At 47.4% G+C, this 21,037-nt stretch overlaps 1 protein-coding gene across 8 annotated transcripts in view; it reads left to right on the forward strand.

The window, feature by feature from the left end:
* Positions 1 to 21,037, forward strand: part of HIVEP3 (HIVEP zinc finger 3) — a 275,758-nt gene that overhangs the window by 143,196 nt on the left and 111,525 nt on the right. For 5 of the 8 annotated variants that reach the window (XM_075522544.1, XM_075522547.1, XM_075522550.1 and 2 more), the window contains exons 1-2: positions 11,231 to 11,382; positions 11,728 to 11,822. The exons of 1 other annotated variant lie outside the window; for it this stretch is intronic. The gene's annotated coding sequence lies outside the window, so the exon portion shown is untranslated. Of the gene's footprint in view, positions 1 to 11,230; positions 11,383 to 11,456; positions 11,823 to 21,037 lie in introns of those variants that run through there. 2 more of the 8 variants (XM_075522545.1, XM_075522546.1) reach the window with 2 other exon arrangements.

Here is a 21,037-nt window from a genome sequence, read left to right on the forward strand (position 1 = left end):
GGAGAAATGCGGCTGTGCTCTCCTGAGCACCGGAGAGCAGGAAAATTGGGATTCACGCAAACACAAACTTTGTGCAGGAATAGCCCAGCTCTGACCACGATTTTCTCAGATCTGGAAAGAAATCCATGACAGAGGCTCCCAGGAAGTCCCCACCAGAGTCAGACTTAGCTGGGTCCCACATGTGGGATGCCCTTGTTCTTGCTGGTTGTTTTGACACATGGAAAACCCCAGCTGATTTTTTTTTCCAATGAATAACTAGTTGTTTACGTAAGACAGATCCAGTTCCTCATGTGGAGAGGATTATGATCCACCTCAAACCTACCAGGTTATTAGGATGCTCACATGGGTGGAGAAAATCGGATCTCATCTGAGTTTCCCTCATTGTAGCTGAACACTTTAAACAGCAAATGAATTCAAGCCAAATGAGACGGTCTTTCTCCTGATTTCATTTTTCACATTAAAAAATGTGAAAGATCTTCATTGCATCCCGAGGCAGAGCAGGCAAATCTCTGAAATAAGACATCTGTGCACACACACACACAAAGAAAACCTGTCTGCCAGCATCCCTACTACGGATATAAACTTATGTGAACTCTCCCCGTCCTCCTCTCACAGAATCTGCTCCGAGACTCCGGAACCAGAGACTCCGATGGCAGAGCAGTGCCTGCATTTAGTTGTTTCCTTTGCCCTGGGGGTGGTGGCTTGGAGGACCTGTGTGTACTGCTTGGTTAGGAGTCCACATAATGCCCATGCTGAAGGCTGCGTTTCAGTTTTCTGGTGTTTCAGTGCCATTCTCTGGATTCCCAGAAATCTGCATTCTCATTTCCTAGAGAATGGAATGAAATGGCAATGCCATATTTTCTTTTTCAGGAATAAATCCCCAAATATCTCTATGGCCAATTCATACTCTTTCAGTTGAATGCATCCTGAATGCAAGAGAGAGAATATAGGACAGCAGAAAAGATAAAAATCAGAGAAAAATAACTTCTCGTGCAAAGTAAGTTTATCAGGGGCTCTCCTGGTGGTTATGAAAACTCCCTTACTCCTTAACAAGATGTGTGGCCATGTTTACAGGATAGCCAGCCTAAAAAAACCCCAATAAACAGTAACATTAAGAGAGCTGGGATCTTGCCTGTGGACTGTTTACTTTCAGGTTATCAAAACTAAGTTTGGAAGGATGTTAGCCAACTCTTGTCTAAATCAGACATGTCCTGCCCAGTCCCTGGCGCTGTGCTGGGAGGAGCAGCTGTCCACAGATGGGTCGGATCCGTCCCTGAGGGCCAGAGTAGCCCGTACACTACTCAAAGGAGCTTACTGGAGGTTGAACTTCACCTGCAAATGCTCCAGCCCCCATTAGGTTGTAGCCACGTACACAGACACGGTCTTGGCTGTTGCAGAAGGTTACTTGGCCATGTGGTGGCATGTCAACTAATGACTGGCTGCACATACACTTCCAAGTGGACCAAGCACTTTGCAGGTATTTTCCCCTGTTTGCGCAAACTGTTTGCAGTTCTGGGTTTTCATCATGATACTGATGAAGTTCAATCAACCATTGGAGAAGACCTGTCCTTGGCTTCCCTTGGTGTGTCTTCTTGGGTGCAGTTTGATGGTACAGCCACGTACCTACTGGCCACCTCTGGAGAAGGGATACAGGAGTGGATAGAGCTTGGTTTGACCCAGAATGGCAGCTCAGGTTCTGGAACCACAAACACTGCAGTGGTGATATTATAATTTCCTGCAATGCATTGATCAGAGTGTTAGGGGTTTTTTGATATCTTCATTTCACATGTTTTTATTTGAATTTATTTTTGTATGTGACCTGAAGTCTTAATTTCCTAAGTTTATAAGTTCTAAGTTACTACGTCTTATTTGGAAGGGTCTTTTTGATGAATTTCCTTGTCTAAAATGTGTATTTTTTTTGCATGGCGTTCATTAGTGAATGATATACAACTGAATGAATAATACATAATAACGACAGTGAGGGTAGTCAGGTGACATTTCTAGTGGTCATGCACTCGCACACACACATCCTTTTAAGAGCATGTTACCGAAGTTTCGGGGCAGTGCAAGCAGCAGGGTTGGGACTCCTCTCATCTCTCTCCAGTTGAGAAGTCATCCACTCTCCCTTTGCAGTCAGTAGAGAGAAAAAAATGTTCCAGGGCATGATTCACCTACTACTTTAGATGTGTATCTTGCAGTGAAGTGATTCAACTCTGGGACTTCCTCCATAAAAGGAGGTGTGGAGGTATTTACTTTGTAGAAATCTGAAGCTGAGCGAGATAAATTCCAGCCAGGAAGCATGCTGCAGAAGACAGACATTAATATATTTTTACTAGCAATAGCTTAGAGGCCTGTGCTGCCAAGAATAGCAGATTGGGAAAAGGTGTGCAGGGTTAAAACCCCCAGCCCCCTTTTTCTCTGTATTTTAAAGGCTTCCTTTGTGCTACGCAGCAGCACACAAAGATGCCAAACAAAGAGGCAAGGCTGCTGGGAGCCTTGAAGTCCCCAACGTTCAAACTACCAAGTAGCCACGAAGTTTTTAACAAGCAGTGGCAAGTGAGCAATGAGAACTGCTGCCATACTCTGCTGGCCCTGCCCATTCCTTTCAGCCACCAGTGAATGCATGGACACGATAAATAAGAGATTTGTTGTTTCTTGTCTCATAACAGCTTCAGAGATGTATTAAGTAGATGATGCGACATAGGTGAGCATATTGGTTAGGTACAGCAGTCATTCGTAACTTTGCTTAATTATATTTTTCCTAGTGTAGTCTACATTTAAGATTTTACTGAATTTTAACTTTGCACAAAGTATTTCAGACCCTACGTTACTGTGCTGTTTGGTCGCTTAGGACAAAGGCAAGATTGCTGCAGAAACTAGTTTTGCACCAGTGTTAACATTACTGTGCAGTGGGTGCATGTTTCTGCACTTAAAGAACAAATGCTGTGAATTTGGAGAAGCTGTGCTGTGTGCATTTTCTTATACATCAAAGAACTGAAATCCCTGCTTTACAAATGCGAAAAAACCTCAGCTGACTCTTAACTATAAAGTTATGGTTGTTGCCTGAATGATGCTTTTTTTTCCCTTTTTCGGTGTTGTTAGGCTGCTGCCTGCTTTCCCTTGAGCTTCCATCAAAAGATGCTGTCTGTTAGTGGCCGAACGCACCCACCCCCCACAGTCCTGTTGCGTTTAGCCACAGATGCAAAACTTATGATGTTTTATTATTGAAGTTTGTTAAAAGGACACAGTCCACTAATAAAACTATTTTGGTTTTCTATTGCTAATTCTGACTTGAAAGAGAGAATATGAGCTGACAAAATGTTGCAAGTTTCTTTAGCGAGAAGCAGAAATGAGGTAATGCAATTAGTGCGAAGAGCAGCAGAAGCTTCTGGTAGAGCTCTTGTCATGGGAAATAATTCTTCCAAGAAAATTCACTGATATATTATTACCTGGCTTCACAGTATATGGGTATTTGTGGAGTTTAAGTCCAAGCACACACTGCTGATGTTACTGCCTTAAAAGCTTTAAGAGTTTGTAATTGCTGCTCAATATACTGCATTTGGAAGAACTGTATTAAAAGTTGTTTGTTTATCCCCAGGTCCTAGCAGAGGAGGCGGTTTTAGGGAATGCATGAGTGTTTTGCCTCTAGAAGAAAATAAGAACTGTCATTGTCCATCTCCATCCAGGCCTTGTACTCATCCATCTCATGATGTAGCCCCATTTAAAGCTGCACTTCAGGATTAATCTAGTTTTTCTCTAAGGAGGATGTATTATTCAATGTTTCTTGTGTCATTCATTATTTTACTTCTTCCTGGGCCAGTCCGTGGCCATGTGCAGCATGAATTGTCCTATTTAAACACCGCCGAGAAGCTGGGGCCAAATTCAACCTCAGAATTACTCCATTGAAATGAATGGGCAAACTGTTAGGAAAACTTCCGTGTTTATCTATGTACGTATTAATGATATTGAAAGAGCACCCATCCGAAGGTCTGGATGCCCAAGGGATATTTTTAAAAATAGTAAACTAACCTGCCGGTTCAGCTGGAGCACGTGACAAAATCCTGCAACTGAAGTGAGAGTCCCTCAGCCTCACAGGGCAGCGCCCCGTCTTCCCCCGCCGCTCGCGTGCCAGAGAGGTGAATTGGGCTGAGCTCAGGGGTAACCTGAGAGGGAACTGTTATGGGAGCAGCGTGCGAGCAAGCGCCAAAGGTCCAAGACGGGGTACACTGCCCGTGGCCGCCGCCGCCTCCTCTGCCTCCGCTGCAGGACGGGTGCCTGCAGCAGCAGCTACAGCGGGATGCTGCCCTGGAGGGGTGGAAGAAGCAGCCAGCTATTGCTTTGCGTGGGGTTTTCCTCTAAAACACAAGCGCTGGCAGCATTTGGGTTAATCCTGGCTGTAATTACACCACTGCAGAGGATATGCAGCATGCTGGCGATGTGCTGAGACACACCAAGGCATGCAAAGCGCAAGTGGAGTATCCACATCCGAGCATCAGTGGGTTGGGACGTGTGACTTAAAACCTGGAGCTCATCTGAAAACTCAAAGGCTGTCGTGCTCCCTGAGCATGGCATTCAAATAACGCAGGCTCACCCAGCAAAGCCCTCGCTTCCTGTGAGCTTGAACAGCCCGTGTGGCACCAGCTTCGCTTTGCTCACTCGAGCAGCTCAGGGCCGTACCACCCCGTTTTTCGCAAAGCACGCAGACATGCCGGCTCAGGCTGCCCTGGCTGGACCACTCTCTCTGCTGGTGGTCGATGTTTTGCTGTCACCAGGCAGCGAGGCACGTAGCGAGGGAGGATGGAGCAAAAAAGTTTTGGGCGTTACTCAGTTCTCACTTGCACTGGAGTAAACTGGGAGTGACGGGATCAACACTGGTGGAAGGTCAGGCTCTGTGTTTCCTTTTACACACAGGCTTTCTCCAGGGTGTACGTTGGTCTTTTTTCTCTGTTACCTCCCCCACCCTTTGAGTATTTTATTTATACTTTTGTTAGTTATTAATTTCTTTTGCTTGGTTTCCTGTTTGGTGTTTGGAAGCCCCATCTCACTGCTGGTTGCTACACATGGCTTTTACTGCCTGCTTCCTGGAGGCCTCGGGGGTTGTGGGCACAAGGTTCTCCCTGCTGGGGAATTCATCCTTTGCCATACCGTGTTTAAGGCAAAATGAATCTAAGGAGAATATTTGCATGGGACAGTTGATAATGTCACAGTCAGAAGTGATTGTGATTGTTTGAAAAGTGTTGTCAGGGTTGAAATTAAGGAGAAACAGGTTTTAGGCAGCATGATTGAATTTTTAAATAATGGCTATTTCTATGCCATCTTTTGTCTAAAAGGCTGACAAATACTTGCGGACTGTATACATATGGTACTGCCAAAATGGAGATGGCTCAGGGATTGATGGCTGATTTTACAAACAGGCATTTAGGATATTTGAGATGAGCAATTTCTGATGGGACTTAGGAGCTCTACTAGGTAGAATTCAAAAGACCTTATCCAGTAGACACTACGATGGCAATTTGTGACCATTTAACTTCTGAAAAGCAAAACGGAACTTTTATTTTTGCACTATTTTTGGGGGGAGATGACTCCTGTTATACAGTGTAATTCAAAATATATGGTAAAAATGCTTGTTTAATTTTTAAATTAACACTCGTTATGTATAGACACCCATTCTGCTAGACGTGGACCTACTCTGTAATACCTTGTTTCACGTGTGTTGATGTGGTTATTGGGGTGTTTACCATATATTGGTTTATGTCAGTGGTTTCCAACCTTCTTTTTGATTTGTAAATCTTACATTTTTACAGTGGGGTGCAGCCATTTGCATAGCAAATTTAAGCTTCCAGGCGCTGGGTTTGCTTTTCTTAGTTACAACTCACAAAACCCTTAGAAGTTGCCTCCAGATCCTCAGGGCTCCCCAGGCACGTTGGAAACGACTGGTCTAAAATTAATAGGAAGGTTGTACAGAAAAACAGAAAGGAAGGGAAAAAACGCGCTGGAAGGTAGCCGCGTCCCTTCCCTCAGTGCAAACAGGGCTGGCAACTGAAAGCGTCCAGGCTAATAGCTCTGAAGATGCTATCTCCCATCGCCAGGTACTCTGTAAAACTGTGTTAGGCGAGTGGGAAGCTGCTCGGGTGCTTGTGCAAAAAAATAAAAATAGGGTAAGATGGTGCTCGAAGACGTGTATGTAGTTTATTCCAGCTGTGCAATAGGCATTGCTTAAAGCTATTTGGTCTCTATAGGTACACCTATGGCTGAAGGGAGAGGTCCTAGGTTTCTGACTGGCCCTCTCCCTGGGAGCTGCTGCGCAGGACCCGGGAGGCAGGCAGGGAGCTGGCAGGCTGGGTAATCCCCGGCTGCCGGGAGTGAAGGTAGAAGGAAGGGGCACAGGTGGATGGAGAACGCACGGCCCCAAGGCGAGGGTCTGCGCCACCGGCAGAAGCTGCCAGGGACGGCTCCGAGGCAGGAAGCACGTCAGCCTGGCTATTTTACTCATTAATTCCTGCTACGCCAAAATGCAGCAACTTCTCTCCCCGAGTGCTTTTCGCCATAGCAGAATATGTGTGCTCGCTCGGATTACTCATAGTTGGCTGCGATTTCTATTCGCAACATATTGTTTGACAAATGTCAATTCTGAAGAAAAATAATTTAAATTATTTCTTCGAGACAAAGTTTCAGATTTAACGTTGAGCAGATGCTCTGTCTAAAATTAGCATAATGATTCCTCATGCCTGCTACTTACCAGGACATGTGTCTTTAATGTAAGTGTTGGAATAATAATGAAACTTTGCAGTGATTTTTTGGATAATTGAAGATTCTCCCGCATGCTTTTGAAATGTTTAACGAGCACAGGGACCTTTTGAGTTAAGGAATGAGTTATTCCCATTTTGCAGATGTGGAAAGTGAGACGGAAACTGAGCTCCTGCGGTGCCTGAGGTCCGGGACCGAGGCGAGCTGCGGAGAGCTGAGCCACAGCGGGGGACCAAGGCTCCCAGGCAGCCCAATGGGCACTGCCCTTCAGCGGGCGTTAAGCTCCTGCCTGTTGATGTGATGGCTGAAATGGGATGTGGGCTTCTGGGATCAGACTGCTCAAAATAAACATACCTCGGGAAAGGTGCCTGGTGGGATTTCCAAAAGCAGGGGGAGCTCAGGGCTTGTCAGTGGCACTGACTGTGCCTAAAACTTCTGAAGATCTTGTTTCACTTTTAGGGATTTACAGTTCAAGTTGTAAAAGGTTGTTAAATATGTCTGAAATACATTTGATTCACGGGTTTCTGCTGCTCCAGCTTTCCCGAGGGGAAGGATGACATGAAAACCGTACTCCCTGTCCCCTCTTCGATCAGGAGTGTGATTGCTCATACTTGGGCATAGGGGCTTTAAAAAAAAGACAAAACACACAACAGCATTTGTAAGTCCCCAGACAGTTTCCCCGGATGGGAAGACTTAGACACAGAAAGGTGAAGTGACTTGTTGACAGCTGTATAGCAAATCGGTGGGAGAATTGACATGAAAATCCCCGATTCCCAGGCTGTAGCGAAAGGGTTCTTTCGGGGGAACCTCCTTTCCCACTCACTTACTCAAATGGCATCTCTAGCAGTCACGTATATGGAAAACCTGAAAGTCCTGACCACGCTTTCGGCTTCTGTTAATGTGTTTTACCAGCAGGGAACAGAGGGATGAGTTAGGGACCAGCTGGAAACAAAACGTGCAGAGCACCAGAGGGTGCTCCGAGGAGGAGCTCCGCTGGGAACTCCTGCGCAGCAGCAGGGATGGTGGAAAAACTAATAGAGCTCAAAAAAAAAAAAAAAGAAGAGGTGGGAACAGTTTCAAAGAGGCCTTTTCAGGCAGCGGGTAATTTTTGCACACCCTGGGCCATGCTGAGGTGAACAGGGGTGGGTGAAGGGTGGGAAGGCAGCATAACCAGTCTAAACACTGAGGGGAGGAAAAGAGCCTGACCTTTAAATGGGGAGTGAAATGTGGTTGTTTTAACCATCCTCAACCTGAGGACAGTCCCTTTCCTGACTAAATGCTCATTTCTAACAAAGGATTTCCACAAAATTGACCACTGTGGCCTGAACTTAACCCCGTGTATTCCTGACCCTGCAGTGGGAAGAGGAGCCTCAGGGGAACCTGGCCCTTCGTTTTCCCATTTAAGCAAAACCACACTCTTCCACTTAAGAAAAGCCACTGCCACCAGGCAAACACCTTTGTGTTGATTGCCTTGAATGGCCGTGTTTGTACCGTTCAGGGGAAAAATACCTGGGCCTTTGTGGGTGTTGGCAGACAGAGGTCAACCTCCCTAACGGGGAAGACAGCGTTCTCCATAACTGGGAAGATGGCGTTTGGGTGTTTGGTGTGATGGGCAGAGTCAAGGATGCTGGTTAAAAATAAATAAAAAAAACTATAGCATTTTTTTTGGTGAAAATCTTAATTGTGCCCATGTTTGGTACTCTGTGGTGCACTTCAGAAGCGACATTAGCACCTTGCTACTATTTTCACGAATCCCTGGGACTGTGTCTTCCAAGGAGAGAGAGTTTATCATAGCAGGTGCTGCAGCTTCTCAAAGGCACAGTGGGTGCCCTCGCCCTTTCAGACTGGAAGGTGATATTTTAGTAAGTGCTTCTCACAGCCAGTTCTCAGTTCATCCCCATGTGCGAAGAAAGGAAGGAAGATCGTAGATGTGTCAGGAGGAGATGAGCTGTCTGTCTGGTCTAGTAAAATCATAACCATTGTGAGGCTGCTGCTGGAATCTGAGGTGCTTACACAGTAACTGAGATATAACTGATTTTTCCCCACTGTGGCATGGAGTAAATGAGACACTGCTTTTGCTTCTGATTAGGGGTCCTTGCGTTTCCGTCCATGCTCTTGTGAGCTGTTATTTCATTTATTATGTGTCCGTCCAAATACTCAAGTCCAATTTGATGAAGAAAGTGGATGCCTTGCCATATGCAGTCCCTTCTATTGCCACAGTCCCCCTGCTCCGTCCAGGTTGCGTTAGCTGGCCTTTAGGTGACAAACCTGCTTTTACTGCTCTTGGCTCATCAGAGTCGGTCCTTGCAGAGCTCCGGATGCGATTTGCTCTCTGTGGCCAGGAGCAAACTGATGTGCAGCTGGGACTGTAACCCCAGCGACTGGGACGGAGCAGCTTTGTAATCGCAGCCAGCCCCATGTGACAGTTCGCTCGAGGGGAAAACACACCCAATTTCAGTGTTTATCAAGAGAGGTTTGGGAGGGTAGAGGACTCTCCACATGCACTGGTTGACAGTCCTTGTGGGCCCGTTAGCGTATCCAGTGTCTGACTGCATCCGTACAATTCCTTAAAGACCTCAAGCAACTGCACCTGCTTACACCAAAGTGACTCAGGCTGAGAGAGAGAGGGGAGATCGTAGCAGCATGGGAGCAAAACTAAATAAAACTATGAAGCATTTTTACATCACGCTCTAATTCTCATTTCTATCCAGAATGAGAGAAGCTGAGACTGGGTGTGAAACTGGGCTATTGAGGAAATAATATGCTTATAGAAAGTGCATGTGTTACATGGTATTTTCTCGGTTTTAGCACCAAAAGCATTTTGGGGATGCAGTTTACATGGAGTTTGCTCTGTGGCTGGTTGGAGATGGGCCAGACTGGTGTTTTGATAGCAGGTTTCCAATCATTAATTCTCCTGAAAAGCAACATGCTGTTTTCTGAGAGAAACGACAACTCTGTGGATGTTCACCCAAAAAGCACATCCTGCTAAGTTTCTTGTTTGCCTGCCAGTGTAATTCTTTCCATCATAGAGACTTCACATCATCGTTATTTCATCGTTAGGTGACTTTTTTTTGGCTTAACCCTGACTTTATAAAAGTCTGGAGTCAGATAGGAACATAGGCTTGGTAATAGTGGTTTTTTGGGGGGAGGTTGTTGTTGTTTTTGTTTTTTTTTTAAACTAGTGATTCTTTTTGTAGCCTGCATTAGAAAAGGGGGGCTGAGATGCAGTTTTTCTGGGATGGCCATGCCAGCTATGGGGTATAACTGCTTTCACCACAGAATGTTTTACCAGGTACACCATATAGTGGCCATCAGTTATCAAGCATATACTGATGAGCCGAGCAAAAGAAGGAATCTTGGCAAGAGTTCTCCTTTTTGCCAGTAAAACCCTAGCTACAGTAGCACTTCTAATGACTACAGAAGAAGCACGAAACATTTTGCTGAATACACACGTGTATTTTAAATGTAAACACAGCCTGGGATGCAAGGCTACTCTTCTGCTTTCTTCTAAAAACCCCCAGCCTGCTTCTTCCCAATTGCCTGGCTGAAAACCCAGGGTTACCTCGCTCTCTCCTCTGAGCTCATCTCGGCCCCCCCGCCCCAGCCCGGAGCCGGGATCCCGCCTGGGAGCCGGCACAAACGCCCCTGGAGCCGCTTGGCCATCACCCCGCGGAAGAGGGACCCGCTCTGCGGATCTCGCCTGCCTGATCACTGTGCCTTGCCTGCAGCCGTGCGAAGGAGCGCTCTGCCTCCCCCTTTTAGCGCAAGGGCTCAGGCTTTCAGTTCCTTACGGCAGTGGTCACTTGGGGAAAAAAAAACAAAACAAAACCAAAACAAAAAACAGGCAAAGAAAGAAAAGACAAAAAAGGACAAAAAAAAGGAACACGAAAAAATATTATTAATAATAATAATAATAATACAACAAACAAACCAACCGGGGTGCGTTTTGGGGCTAAATCAGGCAGTTTGAACGGGTGCAGAGCCCCGACTCCCGCTGTGGCCGCGCTCCGCGCCCGCCCTCGGCCGCGCCGGGTGGACGTGGCCGGTGAGCTCGGAGTTCCCCTCGGCTGGAAACCCCGCGGGAGCGGGCGGGAGCGGGCTGCCCCCGGCTGCCCCCGGCACGGCCCTGCGTGGGCAGCCCCGCCGGTCCTTCCTGCAGCCGCGGGGGGATGCTGCCGGGTCCCCTCCGGGACGGCATCGCCCCACGACGGGGCGGCCGGGGCTGTATGTGCCCCCCCCGCCCGCTCCCACACTGCAGCCCGATCTTCTGCCGGGCCGCTCTGGGCTGCTGCCGCTCGGCTGGCGCGGAGCGGAGCGGAGCGGAGCGGAGCGGGCTCCCCCCGCGGTGCGGTGCGGTGCGGCGGGCGCCGCCGGGGGAGGCTGCCGCGGGCAGCGCCGGTGGGGGAGTGCCTGGATCAGCGAGCGGGGGGAGCCGGGACAGATGGGGAGGGGACGAGGAGGAGGAGGATGTGGGGGAGGAAGGCGGCGAGGGAGGGAGGCGGCGGGGCGGGCGAGCCGCGCTGGCAGCGCCGTGCCGGCAGCGCGCTCCCTCCGCCGGGCCGGGGCTCCCCCCCGCCTCCCTCCCCCCCCAGCCCCGGGGCAGCCGGCCTCCTCCGACGGCACCGGCTCCGGCAGGCAAGAAGCCGCTTTTGTGATGGAAAGAGCTGGCGGGGGCGGGGCGGGGTGGGGGGACCGTCTCCGACCCGCTCCTGCGGTCCAGCCCGGATGAGTTTTGCTCCCCCCGCTCCCCGTGCGTGGGCAGCCGGGATCGGGCAGCGGGCTGCCTCGCAGCGCCTTCTGCAGCACCCGGAGTCAGCCCGGGGCTGAAGGATTCCCTTGTCTGTGCCGAAAGCCACAGCAGCTGCTTGACAACAGGAAACAATGTGTAGTGAATGGAAAAAGGGGGTGGCGCTGCCTGAACAACTTCCCTTTACATCACTGCCCAAATAAGGAGCTTTAAACTAACCTTTTCTATTGCAGCCCGGCAGAAGATCCCCCTGGAGTCCCAGGGTCCCTACCTCTCACCGGGCAGAGTCATGGGAGAGCCGCGGCTGCAGTGCGGGGGGCATGTGCAGGTAACAAATCTGATCGCTTCATTCCAGGCACTCGCTGCTGGGGGCGGGGAGGTGCTTTAATATCTATATAATTTCTTTATTTTTCTTGTATCAGCCGTGGTCAGTGCTGAGGGGGAAGAGTAGCCGATGAGGCGTAATTAAGAGCACGGGCATGTCTCGCTGATGAGGTCACTGCAATGAGTAACCAGGAGTTACTGGATGTTGGGCTACTGTATACTGTAAACACGGAGGGGTTGTTTCTCTTGATCCGCCGCCAGACAGCCCGGGTGCCTGCACTGGCACAGGCACAAACTGCAGCTCCACTCTTAATTGGCGGCCACCTCTAATTAAGGTCTTGCGAGCTGTGGACTTTCGCTGGCTGCACCATGTGGCAGGCGTGAGCTGTCTGTCTGTCTGTCTGGGACGGATTTCCTCCTTATCACTTGTACAGGAAAGCAAGTGGGGAGCGGAGGGGTTGTTCTTGGGCGACACGTGATGTGAGCGAGAAGCTGTGAGAGTAAAACCCCAGCGTGAGCTACTAGCAAGTTGACTTTCCCAACTCAGAGTCCGAACTATCTGCTGGGCTTCTGCAGGCAGGTGAGGAGGTTGAACCTGCTGGATGCAGAGAAGGAGGGCCTGTACCTGGGGCTGACCTTTTTCGTGTTTTATCCCTTTTAAGTGTTTCTCACTGCTGATTAGCACCTGCACATCAGCATAAAATGAGGCAGCTTTAAAAATACATTAAGTCTGAGTAAATGAGTGCTAACGATTTAAGCTTCTTAATCCTCCTCGATGGAAATTAATAATGCTTTTGATGCACCCAGAGGTGTGATCAGAAATGCAGACGCACGCTGAGCTGCTCTATGCAAATGTGTGGATTGTTATTCCGGAAAAAGGCACCGTGCATTATTTTATTTCCCCCCCCCTCCCTGTTCTTTAGCTAACTGGCCAACCATCCTGAAAGCGCCTGGCACTTTTACCCAGTTACACTCTGATGAGTGGAAATGGCTGGGGCAGCTGACACGGTGATTTATGGTGTGAGCAATACAATCCAAACCCTGCTCCGCTGCTAGAGGATAACCTGTAGCTTACAGCCTTTTAGTTTCCCTGGTGGTGAAAGATTATTAGTGTCAGTGCACAGGGCCAGTTTTAACCTTCGCTGTCTGGATGTCCTGATAGCCTCTTCGTCGTAACTCCCATCTCTCTTATTTTATTTGGCTTCAGCGATCCCCTAGGAAGCTGTGCTCGTTGGGGACTGTCAAGTTTTTCTCACAATCCCAGTGCTTCAGGAACTTCTCATTCTGATTCTTGCAGGAAAACGTTCACAATGCTGTCAGAGTGCATTTTCCTGGTAAGAATAGGTAGGATTTGTGGTAGGTGGGATGTTGTGATTCTCACTTGGCTCACAGGTGTCAAGAGGCTCCAAAGCCCATTCAGTGAGTCTTGTTGTCCCCATCCTCTTCCTGCCTTCCACTTCTTAGCCGACAGGTCTAACTGAAGGGGTCCTGGAAATATGATTTCTTTCATCCCTAGAGAAGTATCCTTCAGTGGAGGATGCAGAGATACTGGTGTAGGACATGGTGGGGGTTGATATGTGCTGTCCTGACTTGCTTCTGAGAAGAAAAGCCTTCTGCCTCCAAGGCTTGCTGTCGGGCTTCTTGGACTAGTGAAAGATTCACTGCGGTCCTTATTAAGGAAGGGAAAAACAAAATCTGGAGAGGACTTGTGTAAACTGTGCATCAAAGAAAACTTCCAGAAGTCACTAGTTGATTAATTAATGGTTGCTACCAAACTGCTTGCAGCAGGTCTGGGCTTTGTGTCCTCTGGAACACATTCGGCAGATGCAGAAGTGCGGTGCAGCCCCTGAGAAATGCCTTTGAGGAGCCCTCTCCTCTCCTGGGGACGCTCTTGCAGCGTAAAGGAAGGGGACTTATTCACAGTGACTGACTGTTTTCATCCTGATCCTCAATGGGCACTTCTAATTTCTCTGTGTCGGACATCATCCATTTCAGAAACATTTGTATGTCCTGCTGCAGCTTCTCTACTGCGCTTTTAGCAGCTGAACAAGGGACCCTCACAAGATTTCTTTTCCCCCTGCCCTGATGAGTGGCTGCCCAGGTGCACGTGTGGCAGAAAAAGCAGAGACAGGACCGCAGGCTCTGCTTGTTTGGTTTTCTCGTCTGAGCAAAAGCACGTTCTTGCAGCCGGGGTGGAGGAGAGAGCAGACCGGGGGGCGAGCAAACTCAGAAATGTTTGGAGTTTGCTCTTGAAAAATATACGGCAGCTGTCAATAGAATAGCTCAGTGTTCAGTTTGCGTAGTTTGCAGTGTGTGTGAGCGTGATCGGATGTGGGAGACTACTACAGGGATCCGGTGGGGTGAGTCCCTGGAGAAACGGTTTCGAAAATAATATTTATTCTGAAGTTAACAACAAAAGCGCTGTTGAGAAACCTTTCCCGAGCTGCAGGGATAAGGCATTGCTGACATGGGTGGTTTAGCAGTAATCGGAGAGAGCAGGGAAGTGTATCCCAGCTGGGGAAATCACCGCGGCCATCCTGTTGATTGGGTGGCAGGTCATTAATGAGGGGCTCCTGGGAACTCCCTTGCCGTACGTCACTGGCAAAGTCCCATGGCCACGTCGGGTAGCTCCTTCTGCGTTAGGAAAGCTGGCTTTCCTCCGGCTGCCTCCGGCTCCCCTAATCACTGAGGTTCCTGCCGACTCTGTGCTCGGAGGAGCTCTGCCGTCATAACTTCTGGCCATGTTTGGCTGCACATGTTGAATGCAAAAATTGTTTCAGCAGACTTGCTGTTTCTAAAGCACTTTAAAGCATTTGGTTTCTTGGCAAGGGGGTTCAAATTTAGGGAAAAAAAAAATAACCCTCTGGAAAGGAAAGCAATTTATTTAAAATATACATTCAACACCATTGTCTCTGACTTTAAAAAGGCTGCTTGTTAGTAGATCTTTATAGCTCTGCTGGGATCTGCAGTCAGTAGGGCCAGTTGGGATGCAGGGAAATATTTATTCTGTTTTCCATTCTGCTCATTACACTTGCTGAATTCTTCCCACCTTTCGCCTGTTAATCCGCACCGATTTCTCACTGGTGCTCCCTCTCCTGGGCTCTGCCGAGACCACCTTGCAAGAGGACAGTTGTGATTAGTGCTCCCGCTGCGCCACGACTTGAATTCAAGAAAATGGTCTTTCCCAGGCCGGCTTTGCACGGTCAGCTGGGATCTTGGTCTCTATAATCGGTGCAGTAATCAGAATGGAGATTTTTATCCTGCCCAGCTCTAATTACATGCCTGCATAAGGTGAACCTTTTAATGAGCATCAAAAGACGCATTGTGTGTCAGGGAGGGCCTGTGTTAAAGGGACTAGGGGATTATTCAGTCATTCAAAAAACATTTGGTGAAAGTAAATGTGCAATAAATCTTCCTTATCCTCTATGTTGCCTCATTTTCTTTGCAAAGCCCTGAACCAAGCCCAGCCCCTCCTCCCTAGGAAGTCCAGGCTGTGACTAGCTCTTGTAGCACCGCTTGTCACTTACTGCCCACTTTTCTGAGCTTTCTGAGAAACTGAACAGGGGTTGCACGTGCAGCAGGGAAAGGCGAGGAAATCAGGCGTGCAGAGCTCAATGAGATGAGCACAGACATCCCTGAGTGTTTACTGCGTGGAAATCTTCTGAGAAGTCTTCTCCCTAAGAAGAATAGCAACTAACCCATTTAAATACACCTAGGTGGAATTTTTGTAACCCTTTGTTTTTTCAGTTGCACGGAAATTTCAGTTTGGAGGCACTCTCCTTCTGGGAACTGCTCAGCGACATTTAGGCAGGGATAATTAAGAGGAAAACATGAGTGAGATCAAGTTTTCCTACCTTCCCAAAATGGACTTGCAAGGACTACTTGTCTCTCATTGCCTTGAAGCCCGTGTATCATCTCGCAGAGGCACAAAGCGCGTGTAGGGCATTGCTGTAGGAGCGAGCAGGCAGGTCAGCCACTGGTACAAACTCAGAGTAGAGCTTCTTCAGCATTGTGGGAAACCTTATTATACATTGATAATATAAAGATTTTTTTTTTATGCAAATGAGGTTTTCGGTTTTAGCAGCTCCTCAGTTTCCAGATCCTAAGTTGTCTTTTCCATGCCAATTATCCAGCCCTTCCCTTGTTTCTTCCTTGGACTTTGGAGGGTCGCCTGCTCATTAAACTGTTATTCAAACTTTGCAGCACTGGGAGGCTTTGGGGTTTCAGTTATTTAGCTCTGCTTCTCCACGAGACCTACAGATTTTAGGCAGGAAGGCAAGGTGTGTCAAAAATTGGCTAGATCCAGCTGATTTCAGACATAGGATTTGGATTTCTCTGCTAATGTTGCTCTCAGATGCATCGAGACCTGGAGAGGTTTGCTGAGCCCTCATTTGGTGGTGCAGTTTAGAGGGGAAACCTCAGGAGAATCCAATAAAATTGAGCCTGGCCCTTTTCCCAGCAAACCTGGTTTTAAGTGTAGTAGTTCCCTGAAGTCTTTACTGCCACGCTCTTACGTCCAGATTGAAATCCAACTTCTGCATCGCTTAGATGGTACTTTGCAGAACTCAAAAGGCACAAAACAGACACAACCATTAATTTTATATCCACCTACTGTCACTTTTCATAGGAATTACCAGTAGATTTAAGTCTCAGGTGTATATGGACTGGCCTTATTAACCTTCAGGTGTATGATTATTCTCTTGATAGCCCTGTCTATCAGCAATATCATAATAAACCATGAGCCAGCAGTGACAAAGGGACCCCAGGGGTCTTGTGTTGAGAGCTGGTTGTGTTCCCGCCTCAGGGTAGGGTATGGTCTTGGGATAAAAGGCCAACTAGATAAGCATGTGACTGGACATGCGCTCCCCAAAAGTAACGTAGTAAGATAAGTTGTGGGTTGAATGCTTTAGAGGTCTGCGTCACCGCTGGAAGTGATGGCGTGTCGTCTCCAGCCATTTCATGCGGTGAAGGTGAATGAGTGGTTGTTATTTAGGTAGTGGGGTACCGGGTTCACAAAATAGGTTGTGAAACTCAGAGAGCTTCTAGGAGCTTTCAAGGGGTTTAGGAGGGAAACCCTGGGCCCTTGACTTTTGGCTGGTTCCTCCTGCCCCAAGCTGCTGGGAGATGCCCAGGAAAAGGTGTCAGGTACAAAGCCTCTCCCCATTTGCTGCTCAGGGTGAGGCAGTGAGGACCCCAAGGGATGCAGCGAGTGACCCAGGGCCAAAGCAGCAGGTTTGTCACTAACGGGAATGTGTTTCAGCGTTTTCCATGAGCCATCACTGACTCTTTAAATAGCTGTCCACGGGTTTCCTGTGTTCCCTCCTGCCCTTTATTCAGTTTTCTTGGTTTTTTTTCCCTTCTGGGGAGATTTACTAACGTAAATTAAAGCTATAGAAAAAATGAAGGTCGGGCTAAAATGAGTTGAATAGAAATTAAAAATAAAGAAGTTTCATGAAGTTCACGTGTTTTTGAAAGCCCTGGGATGGCACCTGCCACCTGTAAAACAAGAGCAGCTGCTGGGCTGGGTCAGCTGTGCCTCTGTAACGGGCTGGTAATTTGCAGTTGCCACCCTATTGCCACAGCCACACCAGGTTGTATCAGCTGCAGAGGAACAAGTTAAGGGTGATGAGCTGGCTGGGCATGAAGGAGGATGGAGAGGTGATGCTTGTTCCTTAAGGGGCCGCATACTCCGGGAGGATGAGCATCGCGTGGTGTTTCTGGAGTCGCTCTCCTTAGAAGAGCTGTTCACAGCAGGTATTCTTTGTACAAATGGAAACAGCTAAGGGATTTCTGTAGTCAAATTTGAGGTCCCTTGGCATGCCAGCTGGAGAGCTGGTCTGAACTGGGATGTTTCTTTCTTAAAGAAACGGGGATGTCAGGGCTGGTAGGGGCAGGACAAAGTGTTCTTGTGTGTATTTAAACCCACTGAAAATGCGTTGGGGCTTTGCATGCTTAAAGAGGAAAATAAAGTTTTGGTCGTGTTTAAAAGAAAAATGCCTTCATTTTGAAGATGCAGAGTGTTTGACTTGGGAACAAAACAGTGCAATGAAAGGTCAGGCTAGAACCAAGTGCAAAAATAGAGTTGTAGATATCTACAGAAGAATGTAAAGCTTTTCTCAGTTGGAAGGGAAGTTGAGCTGGGTGTTTAATTATCTCCCACAAACTTGCCTCTAGTGCTCAGGTATTTCCTTCATGACTTTCTCAGGCTAAAATTAACAAAACCTGAAGAGAAACCACTCTTCCCCACCATTTCACCACTCTGTTTATGTGAGAAAATTGGCCGGGACACAACAGTGTGACCACTGTAGTTTGGAATAAGTGTACGTTTCTTCTGGAAGTGAGGATCTCTGCTGGAAGTTATCCTGCAAGAATTCAGAAGTGTTTCTGGCCAGTATCCTTCTGTGGAAAAGTGCGTGCCTCAGTTCCCACTTCTGTAAAATGGGGTTAAAAATATTCTCCCTCCCTCCTAGGAGCATTACCACACTCCCTCCGCAGCAGTTTGTAAAACACCACAGAGTTTTTTCCACCAGTGTGAAAAATGCTAAATAAAAGTAAATTGATACTATTTTAAATAATATTCTAAGTGCTTCATGCTACGGTAAATGACTACAAATAACTATGAAAACATATTATGGTAAAGATTCACAGTTACGGTTCACGAGCACTCGAGGCTGGGGAAGCTATTGCTTTTTAGCACTGATGCCCCAGCAGCCACTCAAAAAAACTGCCGAAATGGGTAAAAGTGATCCAAGAATCGCCTAAGACCTTCCTCGCACTGTACGAGTAGACGTGCCAGCAGCACGGGCTGGATCTTCACATCTGATAGCATCCTACAGCAATGACTCACTGTCTAATGAGTTTACTGCCGTGGTTTGTATCATTACTAAGGTAATCCTTTTTAATTCAAGGAGCGTTTATTAAGACCAAACCCTTGCTGCTTTTGCAAACCTGCTTTGAATGGCGCCGTTTGCATTCAGAAACAGTAAAGTGAGGAAGGCTAAAACCATTACTGCCAAACTGAAGAATTTTTTCATAACCCTAAGGCAGCGCTGTGCTGTTTTTCTGCTGAAGAAAAAGCCTGCAGTGTTGGTTTTATTATGCATTATGCAGTTTTTAGGCCTTTAAAGAAGTTGAGGGAAAGTCCCAGTTGAGGTGTTGGTTGCCGTACAGTCTCCGTGGAATATAGTTGCTTTTTGATTCTGCCTGTAATTCACTGCCGTAGACATGGTCTGCTGCCTTCATGTTTTGATCTGTCATCCACCTGTGGGGATTTGCTGCAAAGTTAGAAAATACTCTGCGTTCGTATTTGCATTAATCAGAATTCGGAATTATTCAGAAGATAGGAGGTGGTATGCCAAAATGTTAAACCAGCAGTTAAATTTTTTTAAGTAAACAGGTGTAAAAGCAGAAATGAAGTGTGTGAATATACCAGAAATCCTCAAATCTCATTTCTTCTGAACTAGAGCTAAGTCTTAGCTGGCAGTCGGGGATGTATCTAGCCTGTCCTAGGAGGCTTCTGGTGTGGCTGTGTCAGTTGTGTCAAGCACAAAACATATCACAAAAAATCTAAGCTGAACGTTGTTGTTTAGGGTTTTTTTTTCTTTTTGAACCCATTTTTGCCATCTTAAATTAATTTGAGTGATGCCTTCCTAAGTGAATAATAGGTTTGTCATGTACTTTAGTAATTTCTAATAGCAATCAAGGTGATAAATATGGTCCGTTTTTACACGGACAAGCGTGTTGAGTTCCTCCCAGGCGAAACAAGGCTCCTGGCTGGTGAGGACTCTGAAAGGACATGGGGACAGAGAGCTAAAAAGGAGAAGATGCTTGTGAGGAGTGTGGGGAGAGGGCAGGAACTGGTGCCCTGCTGGTGAGCAAAAAGTTTAGGTTTAAAAAAAAAACAGTTATTTTCATTCTTTTCTTGAGAGCAATAAGCCAGTAAAGAGTTTGAAGCTGGTGAGGGCACTTGTTGCAGAAAATATCTTTGGAAAGGTGTTTGCTGAAAGCCTTCGCTCTATTTTGGTAAATAAACGAGGAAAGTCAGAGATACTGTGTCAGTCTGGTTGCCGCAGCGGTGGGGATGGTGCTGCCCGCAGCCTCTGCCTGCCGGCGTGCAGAGCGCAGGCTGCCCGCAGCCCGAAGCGGGGAAGAGGAGCCTGGGAGCGTCCTGACAATACCCACACAGTTTCATGTGAATGGAAACTGCAGCTTTGCATGCCTTAGACCTCAAATAACTGAATGAATGTGAGTGCCGAGGGGGGGTGGTTTAGAGAAGCTCCGATACTTGGTACTTTTCTTTCCTGCTTTTGCACCAGGTCTGTGTCAGAACTGAAATTGCCTTTCACAAGGCAGGACACACCATCTGGAGTGGTCATTTTGTCCCACCTTGCTAGGTAAAATATTCTGAATATCGTACTTGGGAAGTTGCTTTTGGAATATGGTCACGGATTATATCTCTATTCAAGGGTATGCTGTTGCATGTGTGTGTGTAGAGGACACCTGTGCCGTCACCAAGACACCTACTTAAAAAAGTGATATTTTGACTCAATTTCCATCTCCGTCTACATTTGCACTGGGGTGGCTACTCGGTGGTTGTGCTGTCACCGTGAGGAATCGTCGCCGGTGCCGGCGAGCCTGTTTGTGCTTGATGGGTGTGTGCCTGTGTGAGAGCGAGTGCAGGGGATGTTTTCCATTTAACAATGTTATTTCTGGCACCGCTGCTTTTTCTGTAATCACTGTGGAAACTGTTATGCTTGGGGGTTCATCAAGGAAACACTGTAAGTTCTTCTAGGGAGAAATATGTTAAGCAAGTGGCTGTGATACTGGTTTCATAAGGGCTCACTTTAATGGGGAACAGTGTTTTCAGGACATTTTTACTGGCTGTGTTTCTAATGGAGTCGAGAAACAGCTTAAGTGAAATGGCAGAGAAGAGCACCCAGTATGCTGGAAAAGAGGCAGTTTGGTGTTTGGACTCTGGTGCTGCATTGTATGATGGTGTTTCAGGAAAAAAAATAAAATTAGTCAGATTTTATTTTGAAGAGGAAAAAAGTTTGGAGATAGATGGGATGGTCTGGGCCCTGTCTTAAAGAAATATGAGAAGTTACAGATTAACGTGATTTATGGTGATAGGGTTTTTTTAGATCCATTGAAAGGTGTCCTACTCTACCACGGCCACAAATGGCTGTTAGAGTAGACCAGTGTGGCTTCACTGCGTGGCCG

Source organism: Mycteria americana, chromosome 21 (genome assembly GCF_035582795.1).
Source record: "Mycteria americana isolate JAX WOST 10 ecotype Jacksonville Zoo and Gardens chromosome 21, USCA_MyAme_1.0, whole genome shotgun sequence".
NCBI classification, from domain to species: Eukaryota; Metazoa; Chordata; class Aves; order Ciconiiformes; family Ciconiidae; genus Mycteria; species Mycteria americana.